General features: G+C 37.3%; 1 pseudogene; it reads left to right on the top strand.

Moving 5' to 3' along the window:
- Positions 1-13,487: 13,487 nt before the first annotated feature.
- On the top strand, positions 13,488-14,096 carry LOC136404394 (securin-like; annotated as a pseudogene).
- Positions 14,097-15,135: the final 1,039 nt, after the last annotated feature.

Below are 15,135 nucleotides of genomic sequence, written 5' to 3'. Positions count from 1 at the left end.
GCGAGTTGAGTAGAGCATTTCTGGCAGAAACAACAAAATTACCAATACATGAGGACCATGGAGAACAGCTATTCTACACTGCTATTATATGTATATGCTATTTTCCTAGAGGAAAAATGTATTTGAGACTATAGGCTTGTGTCAGATGACCATGTACCTTGCAGACTTATTTCTAGAAGGTTTATGATGACTCATTACATTTACAGGAGAAAAGAGATAATCAAATTTAGTTTAGAAATATTCTGGTGGAACTGTGATGAAAGAATTATGAAGAGAAAAAAGGATGGGTTAATTGTGTAGAGGTGCTGTTTGTTTCACTTTGTTTTTAAGTTATAGAGAGATATTATATAGAGATAATAAAAGTTCTAACCAAGACAGTGACCATGGGAATAGATAGTAGAGAATGAATTTGATAGATATCAGTCAGGACTGCTTAAATGTTAACAATGATGATAGAGAAACTTAGATCCTTGTTTTATCATCACGGCAACTATATAAAAGATAATGTTGGGCATCAAGATAGAAAATATTGAGAAATAACATAGAACTATAGAATGTAGATAAGTTTGCTTCTAAAAGCTTTAAATTTGGCTTGCCTAGAGATTTTCAAACAGAGACTTTTCATAAAAGTTCAGGAGCTCAAAAATCATGACTAGACATGGGTATGACTATGATTTATGTTAAATATAATTTCATGTATCTCCATGACTCAGGCTGTGTATAAAGATGGAAACCAAATTTATTGGTTTTTACATATTTTATTACACTATAAAATATAAACCAACTACTTGTATTTGTTTAACTATAATATTTAACATACCTGACTAGGTAAGACAATTTCTCTTTCTCTATTTAATAATTTGTCTTTAATTTAGTTAATGAATTCACCCATTAATTTATTTAAACTAATATTTAGCATCTAAAATATGCTAAGCTATGTGCTAGATACAAAGCATTAAATGGAGAATAAAAACCTATACATTTAATTTTCTCATGGAACTTTTTCCTTCATATTTTAAAAAACCAACCTTTGAGTAAAAAAAATAGGTTAGCATTTAATTGTGAATATTGTGAAACAATATTACAGTGGCCGTTTTTGGAAAGTAATAACTTTATTAGGGTGACTTCCAATTCGTAGTCAAAACTGAAATAGAGCCTTTTTACCTTCTCCCATTACATGATAACAGGAAAGAATTCACACACGAACACGTACATACTAATACTCAAAGACAGGCTTCATTAAAGATACTAAACTTGTAACATAGATTGAGAATGTTTTATAATTGGTAATAGTAAGGTTTCTATGCTAGGTTGTTAAATTAATGTCTTACAGTGTATACTGTAGTCTAGACCTCACCCAATTTGATTTTGGGCTTGGGCATGGGACTTGCTTTCATTACTGAGATACTAAAATTGTTATATGATCAGATACTTAAAAAGTATTTGTGCATTAAGCCTTGCCTTCTCTTGTTGCTAGGAAGTCTTCTGAAATGGTTAAAATAAATTTTTAAAAATTGGCCCTGGCCGGTTGGCTCAGCGGTAGAGCGTCGGCCTGGCGTGCGGGGGACCCGGGTTCAATTCCCGGCCAGGGCACATAGGAGAAGCGCCCATTTGCTTCTCCCCCCCCACCCCCTCCTTCCTCTCTGTCTCTCTCTTCCCCTCCCGCAGCCAAGGCTCCGTTGGAGCAAAGATGGCCCGGGCGCTGGGGATGGCTCCTTGGCCTCTGCCCCAGGCGCTAGAGTGGCTCTGGTCATGGCAGAGCGACGCCCCGGAGGGGCAGAGCATCGGCCCCTGGTGGGCAGAGCGTCGCCCCTGGTGGGCGTGCTGGGTGGATCCTGGTCGGGTGCATGCGGGAGTCTGTCTGACTGTCTCTCCCCGTTTCCAGCTTCAGAAAAATACAAAAAAAAAAAAAAAAAAAGGAAAAAAATTTTTAAAAATTGAAATAAATAAAAAAAAAAAAAACTCAGGGCTAGTATGTCAGGATGAGAGAACATAGAGGGAGAAGTTCCAGACATCTTCTCCATCCTAGCCAAGGCCCTAACGTATGAGTTGAACTCAGCCCCAGGTGCTGACCAAGAGAATCATGAGCAAATAAATTGTGGTTTAAAGCTGTTGTATTAAGCCCGACTTTATAGTAGAGAAGGCCTGACCACATACTATGTAACAAAAAACAACATGAGAATCATAGAAGAGAATTTCTTTGCCAATCAACCAATATTTGGGTGGGAGAGTGTTTCTAACTTGTGTTTCTAATTTGTGAGAGGGAAATGGCAGTTAAAAGTACTTTGCAATCATGGAACTAAAAGAATTCGGATAATTCCCTGATCAGTTTATAGGAATATTAATATTAGAAAATATTATCACAGGAGTCAGTTAAAACATTCTTGCTCCTCAGAGATTGAGGTTATTTTTTTTTTAAGTGAGAGGAGGAGAGAGATTGAGACAGACTCCCACATGCACCTCGACCAGGATCCACCCAGCAACACCATCTAGTGCTGACACTCAGAACAATGAAGCCACCCTCAGTGCCTGGGGCTGGGCCAATGGAGCCATTCACTGCGGGAGGGGAAGGGGGAGAGAAGCCAACGGTTGCTTCTCTTGTGTGCTCAGACCCAGAATCCAACCCTGGACATCCATATGCCTAGCTGATGCATTATGCACTGAGCCAACCAGTTGAGGCCAAGGTTAGATTTCATAAACACACAAATTTACAGCCTGGGAGAATCGAGCCCACTGCACCATTCTAAAAATTGCACATAGTATGTACTTTCCGTATGCTCTTTGCTGTCTTGAGGATCTTCCCATTTCCACCTTAGCCAACCTCCATCTAGATGCAAAATTCATCTTTTATCTTTTTCTGCGCAAACTCCAATTGTTTCTGGATTTTAATGACTTTGGTAAATATCCGGGGATGAGAGGGAAGGATATATTTAGGAGGATAAAGTCTTTAACAATTAAGCTGGTTCTGCTGTTCACTGCATGCTTTTTTTTTAAATTCCCCCTCTTTCTTCCTGGTTGTTGGGCAGATAAAATGTATTATGCTCACTTTGTTAAAAATGGCGCTTCCCACGTGAGGCCATCGCCCAGGTGATATTAATGTGTGTTGAGAATCCTTGTAGCCTGGGGCTTGGTTTTGGGATTAAGCCTTTCTCACCCTTTTTGATGTGGGGTGGTACAATCCAATCATGCCTCAGAGAAGTGACTTTGTATTAGAGACTTCCCTATTTTGTATATTGGATTAGAGGTTGTGAAGCTGCAATATAAAATGGGGGCAGAACGAGAGTTTGCTCTCTTGGTTCCTGGGATGATTAGCATGAGAGAGCAGAGGGAGCAGAGCAGAGAGCAGTGGAAAGAGGCCATGTGGCCAGGAGAAGCAGCCAAGATGGTGGAATGCTGAGTGAGATGCCAGTTTGTGCAGAGTCTATATCAGGGATAAGGAAGGAGATGGGGAACTGAGGAGAATAAGGCTGGTGAGCTAGAAACCTTTGATTCTAGGAAACTCGGATAAGTCAGTGGCTTTGTGAGCACTGAATGTGAGTGAGTTTTGGAGCCCAGTGTATGTTTTTTGCTTGCCCGCCGGGTGCAAGCTAGGATTAAAGACTATGGCCCACCAGTTTGTGGTTCCGTTGTTTCTTTACCGACTGTCCGAATCCAATGTGAACCTGCATGGGCCGGGCTGCTGTGATAGTGGCCCTGGCTGTGGCCACTGGCTTTACACTGGTAAATGCCAAATACTTCTCTTACTCTAATCCTCCAGGATCTCACTTTCAATAGTCAAACACTTATAATTATTATTTAAATACAGTATTGTTATAAAGGGAATCTAATAACTTATTATTATGAACATTTTCTCTATTATATGATAGGTCCAGAAACTAATTTGTAACTATTCTTGTCACCTCAAACTGAAAATAGTTTTATCTAGAAAAAGTTGTTTAGCAAATCAAGTAAATAAAGAGACTTGAACTGGGGTAAAAGCCAGGTGTCATAATCATAGATGCTCAAAGAATGAAAAAGGGAAAAAATGACAAGATATTTTTCTCATTCTATATATGAGCTGTTTATATTTATAGAATTGGGTCTAATTAGACAGGAGTAGTTTAAACTTGTCTATTCAGGAGACTTTGTGTTTTTATTTTCTGGTTCACTGGTGGAATCTTTAATTCTTCTATGTACTATATGGAGGGCAGTCAATCTAGGCATACAACACAATGGGTCATGTTTCTGGACAGAGAATTTAAACTGAGCCAGTCAGAGATTTCCATGGAGCTCTTCTCTAAAACTAGTAAGTAAGACTGTCTTAATTTTGGAATGTGGACCTATATCCATGGGCTTGAAGATCAGCAGTCTTTCACATTTCATAGAGATAGCCTTATTTTGACAAGGAAGAATGATGTCAACATGCAAAGAGAAGCAGAGATAAGGAAAGTTGATATTGGAGAGAGAGAGGGGAGGAGAGGGAAAGAAAAAAGATAAGAGAGGAGAAGGGAGGAAAGGGGACTGCATGGGAGGGGTGGGAGGGGAGGAGAAGGGGGAGAGAGGAGAGGGAGAGGAGAGGAGAGGAGGGGTGGGGAGGGGAGGGGAGGGGAGAGGAGAGGAGAGGAGAGGAGAGGAGAGGAGAGGAGAGGAGAGGAGAGGAGAGGAGAGGAGAGGAGAGGAGAGGAGAGGAGAGGAGAGGAGAGGTACTTTTCATAGTATGTGATCCAGTAAAACGTCTATTTTGTAAAGACTAACAGAAATTGCGTTCTATAACTTACTAACAAAAAAGTACTGGCCGTCATAGTCATAACAGTTTATGTTTATAATCATAGAAAGATTCCCTGGGTAAAGAAAGAGAAACAGAAAAGGCATTTCTACTGCCTTCAATACCTATAAAGTAGATTCCAAGTTAAAAAGAATATTCCAAGGCTACAAGGCGTAATCTGACTTTTTATCACCCTAATAGTGTGCAGCCTCATATCTACCTAAAGCTCAGATTTGTTTATATACCTTGATGTTACTTCAAGTTTACACAGTATCAGGCACATTCAATTAATTTCAATTAGAATTACAGTTTCCCATCAGATTCTCTAAGAACAATTTTAGGAAAGAAACAAGTGAGATCAGGCTTGGATTAAGTCATATTTGAATAAAAACTAAGAGCAACACTTCTGACAGTTTTAAAAATCAGTATGCCTCTGTACTGATTTCTATCCCTAACTCATTCTTTACTTATTTTTTAAATCCTTATTTTTCTTTAACAACTGTCAACATTTACATAAGTAGCAAAGTGAAATAGTCAACATTTGCTGCACCAACAAACATTTATTTCTAGCTTATGTCACATTGGGGCTGTGCTTTTGAGGAAATTAGATGGCTGCTGTTGGATCTGGCTGATCTCCACCAGGCTTAAGTATACTTGGCTGGACCTGACTGTTCACCTTGGTCTGGGCTTCATGTCTGCCCACATTCTGTTAGCTAACACAAGTCAGATGACCAAGCCCAATGCCAGAAGGGTAGGCAAGCATTCTCCACCTAGAGTTAAAGCAAGGCAAGGTTCCATGGCAAAGAGTGTGAATATATAAACCACTTCCAAGCAGGAAAAGAAGTGATTGGAACAATAATCTAATCTAAATAAACTGAAGAATTTCAGAGGGTACCACCATAGACCCATTTTTATTACCCAAGAGACGTCAAGAGTTGGTAACTAGAAATTTACCCAAACTATTGATACATACAGAAGAGCAAATGAATGGGGAGGTTATCAAGATATATGAAGTGGGCATGACATTTTAACTGGAAGATGACCCTGTGTTCTCTAAGACTCTAGGATATTTCACTGAGAGGAAATTTTTAACTGCATTAATTCATCCATGTTTATAATTCTACACATGCTTATAATCTGTCTTTCCCCTTACACTCTTCAATGTCTTAAACAAATCTCTCTTCTCCCCTGCTACTCACTTAACACTACTGTTGAGTTCAGTGCACCAGAGGATTATTACGATAATAAAATAAACACTTTGGGAAGCCAACATTTTAAAGTAGACAAGCAGGCCTCTGTGTAATCAGAACAGTCATTTTTTGCTTATTTGATGATTTTTAAGTGTTAAAATTATTTGGAAAGAACACAAAATATTACAGAATTTTTATTTTTGAAGAAAGTGGAAGTCTAAATTTCTCTTAAGGATTTTCATAATTTTGAACTTATTACAAAAAGTTCTATTTCCTGAATTTTTTTTTCTTCTAAACTCAGATTTACTTTTAAGTACCTGTAAGAAATGTCATAATAGTCTTCAAGTTCACTCTGATGAAACATGCAAATAAAAGCTTCCCTTCTCTTCTGATCTTATACCCCAGCCCTACTTTATTCTTCTCTTTCCATCATTCACTCAGACTTCAATGGAGAAGTTCGTTGAGGATCAAACAATCCAGCTGTTGTTTTCAACTTTTGCTATTTTAATGTTTATTTTCTAAATCATTCCTATTTTTCTACTAAAAATATACTTCCAAATCATTATTTTTTTTGGAGCAACTCTAATGCTTTCTGTTGCTAGATATCTGATCCAAGTCCAATATTTTTTTTGGCAGTCAGTGAACATAATAATAAGTAGAGTTTTTTTTTTTTTCTTTCTACACATAGAACAGGGGGTAAAAACTAAATTCACAATTAAAACAAATTTATATATTGAGGTAAATTCTCACCTTGAGATATATTCACAACCTTACCTCAAAGAGAAAACAACATAAAAAAGGGTCTCATGTGTTCGGGCATATTTGCACTTAATCCACTTCTTAATTTTACTTCTTAATATATACAATGAGTGTGATATAGGGAATAATGTGGTTTCCATATATATTTTTCTTACTTTAAAAATATTTATTAAAGTGATAGTATGCACATAAAAAGTAGAAAGAAGAAATTGCAATGGAAGAAAATAGTGAATTATTTTTTTCCACTCTGCCATTTCAATTCTTAAACTCAGTTTTAATGTCTCTTAGTTTTATATTTTCCTTAACTTTCTTTATAACATTAAACAATATTCTTATATATCTATTCATTTATTTATCAACTTTACATCATATTTTTTACCTAAGAAATAGAGATTTAGATTGTTTAAATGATCCCCACCATCTTCTCATTTCTAACTGATTAAGATTTTCTATTTTTGTGAAATTTTTATATTTGAGACATTAAAATATTTTTCTTGTTCCCTCTGAAATATAATTTCTTATCTACCTTAAGTTACATTTCTTACCTTTCCTTCAACCTTTTCTTTTCCTTCTCCTATTTCCTAACTTCTGTCCATATTCTATTTACACCTACATTATGAAGACTGATATTCTCATTTCACTTTGAATCCACTATCAAGCATTGTTTCCAACAGTGTGTCTAAAAAGAAAACATAGGATGATCTTATTTTTAAAGAGTATATCAGTTCCATTTTCAAATAATATGCTCAATATGGTTGCCTTCAAACCTTAGGTATCTTTTATGGTGAAGCATCTCTGCATTTAAAGCAAGTTCCATTGTTATGTATTAAAAACTCAAAAAAAATGGAAATACACAACAATATTCTCTGTAGTTTTATTTTGAGATTAACAATATTGTCATGTTTTCAGGTGAATAAATTTATTATCACTTTAAACATAGAGATTCTTTGCCAGGAAGGATTTTAGAAATTTTGTTATTTTACAGATTAGTATTTACCATTAAATGCCTTAAATCACCCCACTAGACAGTAAATGAATAGTTTTATAAAAGATCCACTGAAACAAACCAAGAAAATATAAAACCCTGTTGTAAAATTAATCATTAATTAAAATTAATAGAAAAATTTTAGGATCTACATGAATTTGGTGAATAGTGGTTTATCAGAGAAAAATCTCAGCTACCAAAATTTAGTTTTCTGCCCAATATAGTTTATATTGTGTTCCAGACTCAAATATAACTCTAATTTCCATATCAAAATAAACACATAAAAGAGAATTAAGGTTGGCTCAGTGGTAGAGCATTGGCCTGGTGTGTGGATGTCCCAGATTAGATTTCTGGTCAGGATACATGGGAGAGGCAACCATCTGCTTCTCTACCACTCTCACTCTCCTTTATCTCTCTCTCCCTCCTGCAGGCATGGTTCATCTGGAGCAAGTAGGCCCTGGGTGCTGATGATGGCTCCATGGCCTTGCCTCAGGCACTAAAATAGCTCGGTTGCCAAGCAATGGAGCAATGGCCCCAGATGGTAGGGGGCCTGCCAGGTTGATCCTGGTAGGGGTGCATGAGAGAGTCTGTCTCTCTGCCTCCCTGCTTCTCACTTAAGAAATAAAAAAAGAAAAGATGTATGTTCAAGTAAAAGTATTGTAAAAGGAGAAAATAATAGTTCCTAATTTATCAATTTTAACAGGTGTTCATTGAGCACATAAGAAAAAACAAATATCAATAAAATATAAAAAGATATTATTTGAATTTCACAAATGTAAATAACCTAAAAATAGTAAAAAAAAAAAAAATCTTAAACTAGAGAGTGATATTTAATAGGTTACTTTTTAAACAAATATTTACCCCCATAAAGCAAGTAAAAGTCTCTGCCCTTATGTACTTTAGACTTAGTGAGACAAGACAAACAATTATGAAATAAGTAGGTAAACTATTATACAGTATGTTAAATGGTGATAAACATTATAAAGAAAATATAAAAGAGGAAGCAGATAGATTTGGAGAAAGGGGTGCATTTTTATCAAGGTAGTCAGAGGAGGTATTGCATGAAAATGTTACGGAAACAAGCTGGGATTCTCGTTGCCCATCACTGCTGAGTCACAGAATGTGGGTACAAGTGGTATAAAAGTATCTTTTATTCAGATTGTGAGCAAGCTGAGAAAGCAGGGAGCTTAGAAATGTTATTAAATCCTGCCTTATACTTATACTGTGCTCACTCCTTGTATAGAGTTCAGGTGCAGTTAGTAATGGTATAAACTTCAGGGGTCCCCAAACTTTTTACACAGGGGGCCAGTTCACTGTCCCTCAGACCGTTGGAGGGCCGCCACATACAATGCTCCTCTCACTGACTACCAATGAAAGAGGTGCCCCTTCTGGAAGCACGGCAGGGGGCTGGATAAATGGCCGCATGCGGCCCACAGGCTGTAGTTTGGGGATGCCTGGAAGGGTCAAGTCTGTGCCGTTAGTCATGTAACTATGTGTAGGAAGTGGAGTTCAGTTGGCAGGAACATCTCTCCAGCAAGTTCTGATGTTAACACAGGTCCAATTAGCGTGGCCCCATTTTGGTGTCCTTGATAATGTCTTCAAGACAGCTGGGGTTAGATGTCTCTGAGGAACAGCCACGGCCTGGCAACTCTGGGAATTATCTGTGAAAGAGGCTCCCTACTTTGCCTTGGGAGGCAAAGTAAAGATCTAAGATTGGAGAACTAAGTTTCTAATTAATTTGTAGGGCCTTAACTTTTCACAGGAAATTTATGGCTAGTCTTTCACAAACAACTCTTGTGATTTAAACTGTTTTAATCTTTAGGCCCCTCCCTGTTATAAGTTTTTAAAGAGGTTTCCTCAAATCTTCTGAAGAGGAACTTCTTGCTGCATTTCAAAGGGGAAGGCCAGTGAGTCATTAAGAAAGAGCAGCAAGCAAATTAACTATTTCCTAACCCCTATTAATCACAACTAAAACTTATTTTTACTGAAGCTAAATTCCTAACTTTTGAGTCCCCTATCAAGAAGAGACTCTTAAAAATGTCCTGAGGAAATGAGGGAGTGAGTTAAGGCAAGCAAGGGATATACAGGCAAGTCAGAAGAGGGAAGAGCCTGTCTGAAAGTCCTGAGTTAGGGGAATACAGCAAAACTCACCTTTTTATATTACTTCTAGTTGAACTTCTGGTTGTAATTAATATACTGAATTTACTGAAGTCAATATACTGAAAATAGATATATAATTGTCAATTGTCAATTTAGGATCTAAGTGTGGTTCCTCTTAACTAATCCTCTTTTTTTGTTGTTGTTGTTGTTTTGTTGTTGTTTATTTTTACAGAGACAGAGAGAGAGAGAGTCAGAGAGAGGGATAGATAGGGACAGACAGACAGGAATGGAGAGAGATGAAAAGCATCTATCATTAGTTTTTCATTGCGCATTGCAACACCCTAGTTGTTCATTGATTGCTTTCTCATATGTGCCTTGACCACGAGCCTCCAGCAGACCGAGTAACCCCTTGCTTGAGCCAGCGACCTTTGGCTATCTATTCTAGATATTGATGTGTAGAAGGCAAATAATTCTTGCTCCTTGCTTTCGACATCAGTTATTTGTATGAGAAAATCATCTAAAGTTTGGAGTTTTCACAGAATCATCATTAGAATGCAGAAATTTTTATATTCACTGTCTGAATTAAGAATTATCGCAGAGCAAGGCAAATAGAGATTCTTATGTGTGTAGATGAATTTAAGAGCATACAGACATCAAATATCCTGATATTATAGAAGTAAAGAAAATTTTAAATTAATAGATTTTCTGAGAGAAGCCTGAACAGTATTTGGAATAAATCATCATCTACATTAAGAATACTTCCAGAAATTTTTCTTATTAAATAACTTTAACAACAAAAATCTAGCATGGCAATTTAAGCAGGAGGTTCCCAAGTTATACAGTAGTGCTTTAATTACACAATTTGTCTTTTTTTTCTTTTTCTGCTTATTTTCAGATAGGCTCAACATTTCATCAAATAGTTGTGGAGCCTTTATGCTGTGGCAGACCCTGAAAACAGATAAATGAAAAGAACCAATTGCTGTCCTCCAGTCATCTATATTTTAGTGAGGATGTTTTGGAAAAAAGACTCTCTTAATCCTGGGTAATAAACATATTGAGCAAGTGCTTAATGTCAAAAGGAAACGGAAAAATGAAGCATAATCTCTGCAAAACATATGATTAGAATGAGGATACAAGTCTTCTTTTGAGCAATTTCTCAATCCATACTCCACCACCACCACCACCACCCCACACACACACACTCTCTCAACCAAAAAATACATATAAATAAATCAAGGCAGTGTGTACTCAGGTGCTATTATGGAGTACATTGTACACTTCGCTTTTTCAAAGTAGGACTAGAACAGTAGCAACTGGCAGTAGTTCTCTGATTCTCTCACAGGATTAAAGCCAAAGCCCCTGCCATTGTTTTTACAAGGTTTTCCAGGATCTTGTGTAAGTTTCTCTGACCTAAACTCCTCTTAGCCTCATTCATTCTGCTCCAGCCACACTGGCTTCTTCTTCTGCCAAGTCTTCCAAGCACACTCCTTGGTCAGAGCCCTTGGCAATCTGCTCCTTCTTCCTGGAAGGCTCTTTCCTTAGATACTCAGTATGGCTCCCTCCCTCACCTGCTCCAACGCTTTGCTCAGATACTTTCTCAAAGAGTCTTTTCTGTCCAGCCTTCTTTAAATTGTAAGCCTCTCCACTGGCTCAGGAACCTCCTAATGCTGCTCTAGTTACATTTTAACCAACTACAAAATTTTTCATTTCTTAGAATTATTTAACCTACTGTACCACTTTTTTTTTTTACTGTACCACTTTTTAAATTTAGTTTGTTTTTTCATGTGTTTCCTCTCATTAGATTGTAAGTTTAACAAAGAGAGGAGTTTCTGTTTAGTTTGTTGGTGTACCCCAAGTATTAGGGCAGTGCCAAACACATAAGAGGACACATTTGTTGAATGAATAAATGCTGTAAAAACATTTCTTTTGTATTTTGATGTTAGTTGGCAAAAAATTCATACTCCTTGCAGGCATGTGATCAATGCTGCCATGTGTTGTTATTTTAATCATGATGAATTTAAAAATGGTGTAAACCATGCATTTACATTCTACCAGATTCCAAGTTCTCTTTGCTCTTGATATTTAAAAAAAATCAAGGACAGGTCTAAGATTGTGCATTCACACAACTATGTAAAAGACAATGCATAGCAAAAAAGGAGCATGAGTAATATGCAATATGGTGTTTGATAAAAATTAAACAATGTTTTGAGCTCAGGATTTCCTTCCATACCTGTTATTCACATCAGTACTGATCTCAGCACTGGACTTGAGCTTAAAAGACAAAGGAAAGTAGAGACACCTGCTGGAGTGACAGGGTGAGGAAACAGGAAGGAGACTATGACAAAGACTGGCATTTCAATAAGGTCACAGAAAGAAATGATCAGAAATATGAAGAGACAAGATAGGCTTGACTGCTAACCAAGTGCTTTAATAATTGGCTAATTCTAGTGTTTTATTATAAAATATAAAAGGGTAATAAAGAACCATTTACTATTAGAAGTATTTAATTCACAATTATTAAGTGTTAATTGAAAATTCATTCTTTTTAGCTACCAATAATTAAAGCAATTATAGTAGAGTTCCATCTCCATTACAACATATTCTTTAGGTAAAATGTACTGAAACAAGTATTTCTCTCTTTCTAGAAATTAAACCTCTAATACAAATTAGAAACCAAATATGTGGGCTTCAAGAATCCCTATCATTTTGGATAGGTTGAATTTACTTATTTTCCAAGAGATGTAACAATTAGATAGATCTATGAGGAATGGAGGATGAGGCCCCAGGTCATGGTGGGCGTCTGTTCTCAGTTTGCCCATGCTGCGCTAAAAAGCTGTTGTCTAAGGCAAAGACTGCAGAAGAAAATGCATTAAAAAAAGGGGGGGCTCCTGTGAATTTATGAGAAGTGCATCACAAAGACAAATATTTCAGCCATGCAATTCCATTCAGCCTTTTCAGCTCTGTGTCCATAGCAAGTCAACGGGCTAAATTGAAAAATCAATTCCAATTTAAATTATTGGAATAAAGAACACCAGGAGTCAGAGATAAAATGGCTTTGTTCTCTGAGATCCTTTTTAATTGGAAAGTTATTTCTTCAGGGTATTCTAATGGTTCTGAGGGAAGATTGCAAAATAAAGTTGGTCGGCTGGGGGAAGGTTAATAGCTAATGTGCTTTCCTTGCTGCTCAGCAGCCTCCTGTCTTTATGACATCTCCCCTCATATCTGGAAGGACTGAAGATTCTAAATCATTTGATACATGCAAGGACTGTATTTTCTCTTAGTCTTTCCAAAGTCATCCTGGAGCTGGAACCTAGGCAGAGCCTTATTGCTTCTGCAGTCTTTCCAACGGGACTCACTTTTGCTTACAAATGTCAGAGGACCCTTTTCTTCTTTTTTTCTCTTTTCTTTCTTTTTTCTTTTTTTAAACTTTCTTGATAGGGATGTTTCTCTAACAATGGACTGGTAATTAGTGAAAACAAAAGATACCTGAAGAGGATATAAATAAAAGCTCTGTTCTTTAATGATGGGAAAAGAAAGAAAAAATTTTGCCGACCTGAATTAAACAGAGAAAATAAAACGTGTAATCTTAGTAGATGTAGAATACAGGTACAAAGATAGCACAAAGGAAGCAACATACAGTTGATAAAAGTGTGAATAAGTGAGGCTGTGCCCTGGGTGCTTCTGGCTGTTGATCCTAACTTAATCCAGAATGGCTACTGTGATCTTTGTGGATAAGGAAAATGGAGAACCAGGCACACTTGTAACTCCTAAGGACCGGCAAAAGAGGAGTCTCCGACTTTCAGAGCTTTAGATGGGAAATCTCAGGTTTCAACACCACATGTTGACAAAGTGTTTGATGCCCCACCAGCCATACCTAAAGCTCTCAGGAAGGCTTTGGGAACTGTCAACAGAGCGACAGAAAAGTCAGTAAAGACCAATGGACCTCTCAAACAGAAACAGACAGACTTCTGTGCTAAAAAGGTGGCCGAGAAGACTGTTAAAGCCAAGAGGTCTGTCTGTTCCTGCCTCAGATGACTCTTTTCCAGAAATAGAAAATTTCTTTCCCTTCAATCATCTAGACTTTGAGAGTTTCAACCTGCCTGAAGAACAGCAGATCGCTCAGCTCCCCTTGAACGGGGTGCCCTTCATGATCCTTGATGAGGACAGGAAGCTCGGAGAGCTGTTCCACCTCGGCCCACCTTCGCCTCTGAAGATGCCCTCTCCACCATGGGGGTCCAGTCTGTTGGAGTCTCCCTCAAGCATTCTGTCAGCTCTGGATATTGAATTACCTCCTGTTTGCTATGACTTAGAGATTTAAGTTTCTAAGTGCTTTATAGTTTGTGTGTATGTATTAATAATTTGAATTAATAATGCAATTCAAAAAAAAAGTGTGAGGCCCTGGCCAGTTGGCTCAGTGGTAGAGCATTGGCCTGGCGTGCAGGAGTCCCGGGTTTGATTCCCGGCCAGGGCACACAGGCGAAGCGCCTATCTGCTTCTCCATCCAGACCCCTCTCCTTCCTCTCTGTCTCTCTCTCTTTCCCTCCCGCAGCCAAGGCTCCATTGGAGCAAAGTTGGCCCGGGCACTGAGGATGGCTCTATGGCCTCTGCCTCAGGTGCTAGAATCGCTATTTTGCAACAGAGCGACGCCCCAGATGGGCAGAGAATCGCTCCCTGGTGGGCATGCTGGGTGGATCCCAGTCGGGCGCATGCAGTCTGTCTGACTGCCTCTCCGTTTCCAACTTCAGAAAAATACAAAAAAAAAAGTATGAATAAGTATCATTATCAAAAGTTAATACTGAATATATGAAAAACTAAAAGTCATATTTAGAATGCTTCAGCCCAAAGTTTAAAAACTAAAGTTTAATTAAACATATAATAACCTTTACTCTGCCTGTAGAAAATTGTTTGAGGCAGCTGTAGATTAAAAACCTTAAATGAGCATTTAATTTTAAATTAATAAAACAGTTATGGTGTGTGTTAGGAAAAGTTACTGAGGTTTGCTTAAGTACATTTAATTACTATAAAAGAGATAAATCTTGTTTCCATGTAATGAACTCAGAAGTGCAGATACAGTAAATATGTACTTACATTCTTATTATTAATGCATTAAATTTGTAAGAATATTTAGGAATTTAATTAGCATTTAATAAGATAGCTATAGCAAATTACAGTAGTTAGACGTTAAATGTAAATTAATATTTTTAGTATTTAATTGATATTAACTAATTAATTACTGTTTATTACATGGCAGCTAGATTTATCTTTATGGAGTTATTAAATCTCAATTAAAATGCTCTTTTAAGAGGGCACATTCAATTAAAAATAATATTCTATAAGAATTTCATAACTCTATTCTC

Source organism: Saccopteryx leptura, chromosome 4, assembly GCF_036850995.1.
Source record: "Saccopteryx leptura isolate mSacLep1 chromosome 4, mSacLep1_pri_phased_curated, whole genome shotgun sequence".
NCBI classification, from domain to species: Eukaryota; Metazoa; Chordata; class Mammalia; order Chiroptera; family Emballonuridae; genus Saccopteryx; species Saccopteryx leptura.
The sequence above is the reverse complement of the archived record's forward strand: the minus strand, read 5'-3'. Positions and strand labels throughout refer to the sequence as shown.